This window comes from Lepisosteus oculatus, chromosome 14, assembly GCF_040954835.1.
Source record: "Lepisosteus oculatus isolate fLepOcu1 chromosome 14, fLepOcu1.hap2, whole genome shotgun sequence".
NCBI lineage: Eukaryota > Metazoa > Chordata > Actinopteri > Semionotiformes > Lepisosteidae > Lepisosteus > Lepisosteus oculatus.
Window position 1 is genome coordinate 12,774,440 of NC_090709.1, and position 12,884 is coordinate 12,787,323.

At 39.8% G+C, this 12,884-nt stretch overlaps 1 protein-coding gene and 2 non-coding genes across 2 annotated transcripts; 1 reads left to right on the plus strand and 2 right to left on the minus strand.

Annotated features, from left to right (window-relative positions):
* The window catches only part of LOC138242764 (zinc finger protein 271-like), a 1,399,044-nt gene that overhangs the window by 154,448 nt on the left and 1,231,712 nt on the right, over nucleotides 1-12,884 (plus strand).
* On the minus strand, nucleotides 743-830 carry trnay-gua (transfer RNA tyrosine (anticodon GUA)). The gene is given in 2 exon segments: nucleotides 743-778; nucleotides 794-830. It is a non-coding gene; the product is annotated as a tRNA-Tyr (tRNA).
* On the minus strand, nucleotides 6,397-6,489 carry trnar-ucu (transfer RNA arginine (anticodon UCU)). Its single transcript has 2 exons — nucleotides 6,453-6,489; nucleotides 6,397-6,432 (listed from the first exon to the last, which is right to left on the minus strand). It is a non-coding gene; the product is annotated as a tRNA-Arg (tRNA).

A 12,884-nucleotide genomic window follows, 5' to 3' on the forward strand; every position in this document is an offset into this window, starting at 1 on the left:
CGCCTGAGGATCTTTGGATCGCAACGTAAAAAAAACAATTGCTCACATCGTGTGACTTCCACGACAGGAAGGAAAGATATCACTTAAAAAAATCAGAACTGAAGATTTGGATCCTGGGCCTCAATTTGATCAAATTATTAAAATAATAATTATTAAAATATCAAATTGTGTTTCTGCAACATTTCGTGCACAGTACGCCATTTTTATCTAAAAATAAAACAACAGTCACAACGAGAGCTTATACGCAATCTGGGGTATATTCCCCTTTTATATTTTTGCCACTTTATATCGAACCTGTTATACTCCCAGAAGTGCACAGTAGCTTGTACAAATGTACAATTCACCACTGGTATAAACAGATGTGTGCCCTGTTTGCCTTTGTAAGCATTTGTTTAAAAAATAAGTTCACAATACGATAAAAACACAGAAAGCACAAACTTCATAATACAACGATACAAAATCAATACCAAATCATTATGCCAATTAAGTACCTATCCTTTGAAAACAGAGAACACCTTTATATCTACAAAAAACTTGACATTTGTATGTATTTTTGAATTACAAAGCAGACAGAGTAGTCCCTTAATTCAAAGATCGGATCTTGGCCAAAACAAGACAATCAGACGTGGGCTGAATTCGGAACAGGAACCTCTACTTCGTCGTTTATTGAACTTTTGATAAATGTCTGAATGAAACAGATTCGCTTTTTTAACTCTTTGATTAAAGTACACAAAAAGCACCTTCCTTCGAGCCGGAATCGAACCAGCGACCTTAGGATTCCCTAATGACTCCACTACAGTCCTCCGCTCTACCAACTGAGCTATCGAAGGGATGTTAAGCAATGCTCCCTAGCACATACTGCCCAATGTAGTGAAATGTTCCAGGTGATTTAAATCCCACTTCGACATCAAGTTTCCAACTCGTTTCCTTAGTCTTGTTTACCTTGAATTTAAGCCACGAACCAGGATTCTACTGTATAAACTTCCAGGGATATTACAAAATGTTTGATGGGGCATCAATCATTCCAGGCGGAAATTGACTCCTTTTTTTTCTCGAGGGATCATATTAAACATGTCATTAGTATCGAGAGGAGGATCACCATGAGACACAAAACAAATAGTTTCTTTCTGTCTTTATTAGAAAGTAGCGTTTGTGCTACATTAATAATATTTTCGTGGAAATAAAGAAGTTTCGAAATGTGGTTTTGAGTTAAATATTAGCGTGTTCATGTAATTAGTTTGTGTTTGTCATTACTATACATATATATTGCCATGTTACTAGAATTTGTAACTGAAGTTTACTAGTTGTGTTTTTTATGATGGTTAGACATTTGTTGATTACAATATTGTATATAATGTATAATTTGAACTACATATTTTTCAGGTGTGAATAGTTGTATATTTTAAGAATAAATTTCTAAAATAAATCATTGGCTTTATTTACTAGTTTCTACACCGATAAAAATCTTTCTTTGATGTATAATAGACCTTTAACTATATATGTATAGTAGTCTTCTAAATTTATCCGTATAATAGAACTACAACCATTTATGTATAATAAACATATAATCAATTTCATTCTAGACCAGTTACGGAGCACAGTTACACGTCTGGTATGCGTTCAATAGTCGTATATTCTACATCTTTTGCCCACTGGGATGTGCCGATTTTAACTTGGCAAACCAAGATACACATTTTCTAATGAAACCTTAATTAAAAGACAGTTTGTTTCTCGAAAGCGTGTTATGTAAAAAAAGAGAAAAACGAAAATATATGGATGGTAATCTTTCAAAGCTGAAGATTTTACTTTTGAAAAATTGACATTTTATGTACTGTATGCAGATGCATTCGCTGGTTTTAGAACTTTGCTGTACTTCCTGAATCATTTTCAGTATTATAAAGTGGGTGTAGATTTTTCTTTCAGGTTAGGACGCGAGTGTGTACATGTGTTTGATTTTCGTTTCACTGATTCTCATTGAAGATTTGGGAATTAACGACGAAAGAATCAGTTGCCTCGGAAAGCAGAAGGTTTGGTTCTCAACGATATTGAAGACACGCCCATGTAGAGCAGCGGGTGATGATTTGTGCTATAAAAGACCAAGTGCTCAAAGTGACGTCTGCGTTTACCGTTTAGACTTTTCATCTCGGGCGCACTTTTAGAAAGCAAAGATAGAGCAGTTGTGTTGAATCACATTATAACAGCTGTCAGCAGAGTGGCGCAGCGGAAGCGTGCTGGGCCCATAACCCAAAGGTCGATGGATTGAAACCATCCTCTGCTATGTACACTTTATGCACGATTGATAAGCATACCATCAGTTTAATGAAGTGCATTAAAACTGTTTTTTTCTCTCGTGTGTATGAAAGCTTCACACTTAAGGTACTCTTTCATCTTTACCAATAGCAGATGCCCAAATGTATCTTTGGTTGTTCTGCGATCCTTCATAGTTTCCTCAATTCCTTCAAATGAACATCCATATCAAAGCAATTATGTATATATATATATTACAATTAAGGTACATATTAAAAATATCAACGCACATTTGTATAATGCTCATTTAATAATGATTGTCAAGGATTGTCAAGTTCTCCAACAAATCTGTGTTCTAATTTTAAAATATTTTTGCTAAGGATACAACGGGTGTATAAATGAATTCTCCCAACAGCCAGTTAAAGAAAAATTCCACACGTGAAGATGGTTTTCTTGGACATTGACTTAGGTACTTATTTGTTTACTTGTTGTAGTTGCACACGAGTAAAACACAAAGATTTCCTGCCACATTCAAGAGGGTTTGCGAGGAAATCCCTTCAATTTTTAGCGGAGATTTTGTTTACATCATCACAATCTGAAGCACGTCCCTGAGTACGTTTGACCCACCAGCCCTTTGTTTAACAGCTGCACAGGGACACATTCCCGTTGCTTTTCACAACTCACATGTTTGTAGTTAAAGAAAATAAAATACTGTCATTTTCCTGCCAGCTGGCAGTATTTCTTCTGCACTGACTAAGAGTAACCAAGAAGTTCATTTCATCTTTCGCAGGCTGTAATCTACAGAAAAGGAAGTGAATACTTGTATTAAGCTAAATCAAGCCGACGGAGTTGCACTGCTGTTGTTTTTCTCCACTTTTCGTTAAAAGGAGAAAAAATCACTGGCATTTTTTGGAAGCATTTCTTCTGTCCTGAGAAGCAAGATTTGTATTTTATCTTTCAGAAGTTGTATGAATTTCTTGAAGTTCAGAAACAACTTGTTCCAGAAAAGAAATTAACACTTGCTTCAAAGTAAATCAAGATGTCGGTGTCTCTTGCTGTGTGTGCTCTTATCTGTCCATCTCTCTCTCCTCTTCTCTCTGGCAGTCTGTGTAGAGTATCTGAAGGGGATGTAACACCACTTGGAAAAGAAAAAAATTCTCAGGAAAATTCTCAGGCAGAATAAAAAATCATTATTCTCTTCTCAGTGAGATTCACAGCTCAGACTCACACTCAGACAGGATCTCAACTCCGTACTGCTCTCTATCCTCACAATCCAGAACCAGAAGATATTCAGACAATCAGTGCTGCTACATGAACAATATCAAACAGAACAGCCTGGACTCATGTCACATTTCCCCCTTTTATCTTTCCTCCCAGCCCTCTTAGAGACATAGAAGAGCTCCTGGTTCTCCTCTCTGTGAACTGGGCTCAGGGGTCACTGATCTGGCAGTTGTGGGCTCTGTTCCAGGTCGAAAGCAAGAAGGATCTATTAACGCTTTCCAGGACTTCCAAACTCTTCAGTATTACTTTCTTTACTGTATGTCAGCCTCCCAAAATGTTTATAAATGTTTTATGAGTGTGGAATTATCTTATTATTTATATACAGTATTTATGTAATAAACAACAGTAGTGACACTATGATCGGTATATTGATTATTTGTAGCCTATGGTCCGATGGTCGTGTCTACAATAGTGACCATTTGACCAGTCTGTAGCTCTGAGCAGTGGGACTCAGATCACACAGAAGACCCGCCTGTGTGTGATTCCATACCAGCCCTGGGATTCAGCTACTCTCACAAATGTCTCACAGACCGTCTTATAAATTTACAATTAGATGAAGTCATGTAACAGTTCTACAGATAATTTAAATAATCAGACAGCAGTTTTGGCAGTGGATACATCTCCACATGGGAGAAAGGAACTGAAATATATGTGCTCACTGTAAAGTAGGAAGAGGTGGTCAGACAAGCAAAACAACTTTGCAGATAATGTGAAGTGACATTGTTTTGTGTCAATCAGCTCACAGATTTCGCTTCATGTGCCTTAAGCTGTGCAATTTGTATGGTTGTTGAATGAGATTGATTTCTTCACAAGCCCAGTCAATTGCCAGTGGAGAGCTTGCCGACACACACCTTCATGAAGACTCTCTTCATTGTCAAGTCGCCTCCTTTGCATACAATAGTAGCACCGACACTAAGAGAAAGGATGAGAAATAGCGTTTATCAAGCGATTGCAGTGTTTGTTTGACTGAGGATCCTTGTGTGCTGAACTGGCCTCTGGAGAAGTGTAGTGCAGTAAAACAGAAGGTTTGTGTCACTCAAGATTGTTACAGAACAGAACAATACAATTACAATACTTTTATGAGAGTAAATATTACTGGTGCATCACAGTTCTTATAATGGTGAAAACAGGAGCACCTTCTCTACATTTTTGACTGAAGTATTTAAATGGAAAGAAATACTATCACTATGCAATTCATAAATGCAATTGACCTCCTCTAAATGTTCTAGTTTGATGAAACAATGTATGGAATTAGGTGACAATATCGGAATTCATTCAAATGCTCAGGATTAATTTTCAGCAACAAAAAAAGTGCTCGGAAATATTTTACAAGAATGAAACCTTACATTCACCTAAATAAACATTCACCATCTACATTAGCAGAGAACAGTAGGACAGAAGGTTAGTGTCACTGGACACTGCATCAGAGAGGCCGATCTCTTCTCCCTCATTATGCAGGCTTACCCACTCATGATGAACTGTCCTCCAGCGATACTCAGCTGCCATCATCGACTCAGACATGACGTTCATGTACATATTATACCTTAATATGGCACTGCGTTACAATAATTTGATCAAAACAACTGGTGAAAAAAAAGATAAAGACTTTGTCCAAAAAAGAAGCATTTATACCTTTCCTCTCCTACCAGCCATTACAAGTCACCTAGTTTTTAATTTAGAGCTAGATTAAAGCTCTAGTCTCTTTGGGGGTGTGAGTTGGAATCCCACTGCTGCCAAATAAGAAGCAAAAAACACACATTTGCTGCAGAAGTAACAGGAGAATTTGTGCCATTCAGCCTCATAGCGTGATGTCATTTTCTCAGGCTCATTTTTAGATGCTTGTGATCGAATCTATGATTCTTATGAGTGTGCCCTCCATAAAGGTAGCACAGATATAACGTGCCAAGTTTTCAGAGAATCGCATTAAATACAGGTCAGAAGAAGGCGACAAAGTGTCCGCTAGGCAGTTCAGCTATTTCAACGGTGTTCTCTGTTGTTTAGGTCCAGAATGACACCCGTTACAACCAGGAAACACACAGTGTCAGGCATCAAAAAGACTTCCCAAAACCCTGATCCTCTCCTTGATCCGGTGATGGCATCCAGACATTTCCTGCAACAAAGCCAGGATACGGTCTTCAACAACATGAGTGAAAGGCTAATTCCCAGCTTTTGCAATCCTTTGCAAAGAAGGACCGCATGTGCTCAGTGTTGAATGCGCTGTTCATTATTATTATTAATAATAATAATCTATACATTATATAGTGCCTTTAAAGGTGGCTTTTCAAAGTGCTTTACAGAATGAAACCAATAAGGTTAAAAAATACACAAGATAAGCAGGATGAGAATACACAGTTAGAGGAGACAATAGATGGTGGTATTAAATACAGTAGGAACAGAGGGGTAAAGAATAGTTCATTAAAGGCTCTTCTAAAGAAGAGGGTTTTGAGTCTGGATTTGAAGGAGTTTAGAGAAGGTGACTCTCTGATATCCTTGGGAATAAAGATCCAGAGCTTTGGTACAAAACAGGAGAAGGCCCTGTCACCCATAGAGTGTAGATGGACTGGGGGACAGATAGGAGACCAGAATTAGAAGAGCGAAGGTTGTGAGGTGGGGAGTAGGGCGATAACCCAGACAGGTACTGTGGTGTCAAGCCATGGAGAGCCTTATAGGTGAGCATGAGGATTTTGAAGTTGACAGGAAGCCAGTGCAAGGAGTCCAGGACAGGAGTAATGTGATCACAGTCCAGTGCTAATTTCTTTCTTGTGGCTGCTGGTTCATTTTCAACTGTGGACTCTTAAGAAGTCCTTTATTTGACTTGATCAACACTGATCCCTAGAGGATTTTGAAAGGTTGAATCAAAATGATACATGACTCTGGTGGGACTCGAACCCACAACCTTTGAATGACTTCATTCTATCAAAGCCTAGAAGTCCAATGCGCTCTCCATTGCGCCACAGAGCCAACCGATACATCGCTATATAAAACAGCTACAGAAAGCTGTAACTCATGCTTCTCCCGTTGTCTTTAAATTAAGCTCCATAAATATTGACAATGAGTGGCCTGTTGTCTACGAATAGATACCACTGGGATTCACACCCAGGGTCTCCTGGTTTTTAGTGAGGCGTCTTAACCAGCTAAGCCATGGTGCCAAACCTGCTAAATGTTATCCACAACTTCAACCACCTGTGAGAAACGGGCAACTGCAGTGTTACGCCTGCTGGCTCAACAGATAATCCTTTTCGAAGTTTAAGGAGAGGATTTCTTTGTCAATTCAATTAAACATTTTAGAAATGCTGAACGATTGATGTGTTTCACGCGCAGAAATATTTTATCGTTACGTACTTTTTCTGTGCAGTAAGTTCTCCTTCAACTCCGCCCAACAACAGAGGTCGTTTTTAATACAGGAGTAAAGGCACACTGCACATCAGCAAAACATCCCGTACAGGTTTAGGGAGAGCGACATCAGTGATTGGAAGGTTGGAAGTTTCGGGTCACTTTTTTATTATAGATTCAAGCAGCCCTGAATACCTTTTCAAGAAACATTTCAGAATCCCAGTCACGTCCAGTATGATTGCTACACAGGTCTACAGTATACAATCAGAATACTGTTTGTGCATTATATAAAACACACCGCCCAAAGCATTTCTAAAACAGGAATTACATGTTTCTGAATGGCCCTCCTTTATAAATAAAATAAAAGGTCTGAAGCCTGCTCCAAAGAAGCACTTTATTCAGAGCTGACAAAGATGTGATAGGAAACATCTCGGAAAATGAAGATGCAGTCATTTCCACGCGTCGCACAACAAGAGCTGAACCCACCCGACGTTCTCAAGAGAGTAAGGTGTAAGGAGTGTGGCTGGGTGGTCTAAGTGCTGGGTTTGTGCTCCATTTTCTTCGCTGGGTTAGGTTTGAATCTTGCCACTGCTAAGTGTTGGTGGGTTAAGACCTTCCTTCTATTGCGACGTCAATGGGTAAAAGCTTTGCTTGGCAGTCTGTCGAGAGACTGAACTAGGTGTTTCAAGATAGTCTTTGTCAGCTTAACATCAAGGCATAAAAAAGCCTCATTTTGTGTTCCCAACAGCAATGCTCTTTGGTCCCTTCAGCATTATGCAGGGAACAACATCTGCCGTGATCACTTTTGAGTCAGTGTGAATCGTAGTGTGCCGCAATTGTTTTTAAAATTGGTTCTGTAGTGTAAGAAAAACCGGCCGTTCAGGGACGCCAAATATGTAACTGCAGTGGCTCTCTGAAGGCACCAGTTCTGTAGGGTTTGGGCATTTACTGAGACAATTATTTATTGTAGCAGTAAATCACAAAGTTGATTCTTTTGATGGCTTTAGAGTCCAACCATGCGACATAACTCAAACAACGCACACACACAGGTGCTAATACACGAGGATACATTTATTAATACATAGAATATGCATGTAAACCTAACAGATCTTATGGAGAGGGTTATCAGAATACAAAAGATATATATTCAATCAGTTACAAAGTGTTACACATATCAAGAGGACATACGTTCAGTATATCATTCATTAAGACCGTTTCGTAAAGTGAACTTGGTTACAACTTCTACATTAGATACTCAAAACAAGTACATAACTCTTAGGAATTAAATTGATATCAACTGGTTTGGATAACAATGGAATTCTCGAGCTGTAATGCAGTGAAGTTGAATACTCATCCAATTTCTGGGGATTCAGATCTCCTGCGGGCACAAACAAACAGTTGCAGGCTGTTGCTGTCCAATCCGCGCTCTCTGGCTCGGTGCCAGGCTGTGCTGTGCGGCTTGTGACGGTGCACTGCTGATGCTCACTGTTGGCTTTAACTAGCAAAGTTTGTGCACAGGAGAAAAGATGACTGTGGGTCCCAGAAAGTCAGGAAGAGGACCGGTTCGTTCCTGATGAAGAGCTAGTTCTGAATAGTGATTCAGCTGTCCACAGTTCCGACCTGTTCACGAGGCCTGCTGCTGGTTACTCTCTGGCAACCTCCACTCTAGACTCTTAGAACAAAGGAAAGTTCTGGCACTCGGACACACTGGCCGTTCCGTGGTTGTCCGAGCTGAGTCTCAGGATGGTCAGGAGGCACGCTGCGAGAATGTCCTGCCCTTGGGAGCCTTCTGCTCCTGGGCCGTCCTGCCCTGGAATTCTCCTTTGAATTCCCTTTAGAACAGTCCACAGAATCCTCTCCAGAATCTTACTGAATCTCCCTGAATCTTACTGAATCTCTCAGGCTCTCTGTGTTGCCTGTTTTTACCTGGAGGAACTTCAGCTCGTTGATTGGCTGAAAGTTCCATGGGCATCAGAGTCCCACGTGGGTTACTCGGCCCTACCAGCCCCTGATTGGTTGATCAAGGTGAAATATGAGTCACTTACTCCTGACACTTAGGAATGCAGTCCAGATGTCCAACTGGCACTCCCTAGACAGATAGGCACCAATGGATGACCATTGATCATGATAGCCAGGCTTAGCTAAGTGCATCCCCTTTGGGAGCTGTCCTTATCAGGAACCTTAAATCAGCCTGCATGAATAGTTTCTCTGTGGCTGCACCACAGAGATGAACACAGAAATGGGGCCTCATTTGGGAAGGCTCAGAACACTTAATTCTTTCTTATTAATAAGCCTCGCCGCTACAGTAGGCATGGTGCATTTGTCTGTGAAACTTGAATGCTGTGCTTTTTCACGCAGAATCATCGGCAGGAGCAAAGCTTATTCAATCTTTGCGCACAGCGCTCCATCAGAAATACTTTGTCCAAGTTTTGAAGAGATTGTGGGATTCTCTGCACACGCTCACATCGCGTACCTCAGACAACACCACCATTCGATGGGAAATTGATTCTACTTCTTGCAGTTGTTCCTGTGGTTGTGATAGTTACAAAGTTGCACTTTCCTCCACCTTCTGCTATAGTATTCATTGGGTGAGCTTCATCAATTGGCTCAGAAAGGTCAACTGTGCTTCGGAAAAAATCAGCAGCAGTGTCTTTATTTTGTCGGTGAGTATGGCTGTCTTTTAAAGCACATGAAAAACACGAGTTTGTGGATTTCTCCAAATAGCAACGAATTCAGCTGTGCAGAGCCTTACTGCTTTCAGAGGGTCTTTTACCGACGCTGCTGTAGTAGAGAAGTGACATAATCACAAACGCAACCATTTGTGCTGGCTGTTTAACTAAGTATTAAGCTTTTTTAACTATCACATGATTTTAACTAATTTAACATCATCTCCAGAAGAGCACCTCGCACTGCTCACTGAGCTGATGTATGTGCCCATTTCTCAAAAAATTAAATATCATCTGAACTGATTTTTTTCTACTTTAAATGCTTTCCTACTCTTTTAATATTTCAGTTAAATCTTTTATTTTGAAGTACTTTCCATTGATATTAATCCTAGTCCCGATGAATGATTCTGGGACATGGTGCGTCTTGAATAATGTTCTTATAGGTTTCAGTTTGGAGTGCGCTCTCCAGAAGCTACCGAAACCTCTAATGGTCACACAAAGCTTAATGCAATAGCAACGTTTGGGGTTGAAAAAGAATATAACTTGCTATGAATATGAACACTGTTCCAGGAGGCGTGTAAGGACTATTTTGGCTCAGATCACCAATTTACCTTACATTTCTGATCCATTAATATCGCTATTGAATGCTAAAGGTAGGTCCTGGCAATACTTCTTGAGATCTTCTTTAGAAAAATTAAAAAAATATATATTTCCAGTACTAAACAAAAAGTAAAAAATACTGATTACGTGCAACTGATAAAATCTCTCTTCCAGGGACGTTGTAGCTACATGCAAATTACAATGGAAAACTTTATCAGCTTTAAAAGTTTCTTTTGCATTTATAAGACGATCAGCATGACACTCAAAACATACCTGTATTCAGTAAGCGGTGAGTCTGCTGGCTGAGCAAGTTGCCTCCTCTACACACAATAGCAGCCCTGACGCTAAGATAAATGAAAAGAAATTGCTTTTATTGGGCACTTTTCATATCCGATGAGCTTGACATCTCCCAAGGGCGATGGAGTTTTTTTGCGACACTGCTTTTCCCTTTTTTCTTCTTTCTGTACTCTGATGGAAAAAAAACGAGAAAGCATGTAAGGGAAAAATGTATTTTTTTCATGGAGAAAACGTGCACCAGGAATGTTTTGTTTTGAAGAAGTGATTTAACATGATACATGACCTAATTTACTAGAGTAAATGCTCACACTGCAAGGTCTGCTTTACTACAAGAGAGAAGTAGAGTGAAAGATGTCATAATTGCACTGCGTTGTTGAAGAAAGCATCTTTTTCTTTGAATTCTAAATCAATCAGAATTTCAAAGTGAAACACAAACCCTTTGTCTGTATTAAAGAGATGATATTTTAAAACTGATAAAAATGTAGAAAACACGTTTCTCACTTAGAAATTTAGGATGGGATTATTACTATTACTAGTAATTACTAGTTGCAGTGCTGAACTCACCATGGTGCAATTCAGTTACATGATTGGCCAGTGGTTTCATGGATAACGCGTCTGATTTTGCATCATGAGATTGGAGGTTCGACTTCTACCGGGTTCGTGTGTTTTTAAATCAGGCTACTCAGAAATAGAAGTCCATTATGTGAATGAACCGCACCTGAAAGCAAACGTTGGTCAGGTTTCCTTCTTTCCAGCATGAAATAGCAAATCGTTACAAAAAGCACCAGCCAATGTCCAATAGCATTAGTCATTTTAATTAACATGAATATACTGTAAGGTCTTGGTACATGGGATTGGATTTCATCCAAATTTAAAAAAGGGCAAATTATATTTATAGGCTTCAGACACATTTTAATACAAAAGTGACCTAAAACTCTGTAACTTTCAGGTTAGTTTGAACCTGTAATGAAAAAGGGGCCTGAAACTTCCATTCTGTGATGTAACTGTCTCTAAAGTCGGACGTGATGTTTCACGGATGTGCAGTGTGCCTTTTCTCTTGTCATGTTCAAAATGACTTGCTGTGTAATTTCCTGAATGCGTGTCCTGTACTGCTCTGTTATTTCATTTAGATTATCTATGTGGTGTACAGATAAAACCAAACGGCATGGTCTAATTCCTGGGTTCGGCACCAGCTGAACCTGAACATACATCATCCGATCTCAACATGATTTGAACACACAACCTTTTGATGTGGTATCAGATGCACTACCATCACACCACTCCCCATAAGTGCTTTTAATTCCCCCAAGGAGAAAAATATTTTTTTTCATTCTCTCCTGTGAGAAGCACCGCTCTTCCAACGAGGGTCTCTTCTTCCCAGACCACAGATTATTTTTCCTGTCTGGCTCTCACACAGAGGGCAGACACACTGTCTCCACTAATGTGTTTACTACATCTATAGATCTGACCCCCTTACAGCCCTGATATTCCTGGACAGGATCCCATATTGAGCAGTATTTCTCGCGTTCTGAACTTACAGTGTGTACACAATGTACTTTATACACAAAGTAAGTGTTTTCGTAACTCTTGGACGTTTTGTCAAAATGTTACTGGCATGCCAAAATCGCCCCCTCAACTGAACAGTCCCACCCCCCTCAGTTTTGGATAAATTGTCAATGGTCAGATAACTACACTAACCCCGAATTCACAGTTACTACATCAGACTGTTTAATGTGCAGGAGGGCTATCTGTCCAGGAACAGCACGTTACATAGTGTCTATGTTTTGGGGTGTCAACATTATTATGACCTTATTTGCTCAGGTGGACCAATGCCTTGCAGTAGTTTATCCTTATACTTACAATCGTTATATAACTAGGACTGTAGTTATAGAAGTTTCTACTTTCTGTTGGTTTTACAATGATTTCTTAATGATTCAGAACCTCGTTACCGTTGATGTTGTTGCAAAAATGAACACATATGGTTGATGCTCCAGGCAAAAATAATCACGTGAGTTCTGATGAACGTGGAACTGTTCTTCATCACTAAATACCAGATTGCTTGTCGTTATCTTCTAACATGAAATACTAATCAGTGGCATGCTTGCGAGAATTCACTTGGATGGTTGCAATGGCTCCATTTAAACCGAAATATCACTACCCCCCTCAGGATTTCAGACCTCCCCCCCCCCCCCTACAGATCATTCCCCTGGAGCCAGTCCTGGGTATAATGATGAACATAGCTGCCTTGCAAGCAGTGAATCTGGGTGTGATTCCCACCTGACCCATCAACAAACCTTTTCCAATGAATCTTTGATCAATTTAAAAAAGTCTTGAAGCTGGTAGGCTAGGGAAGAAGCACTGTTTGAGTGCACTGAGGAAAATGTGCTACTGTGCTGTGCTGCTCCAGTAGCGCAATTGGTCAGGTTGTGGTGCTTTTATAGTGGAGTTATACCGAGGTTG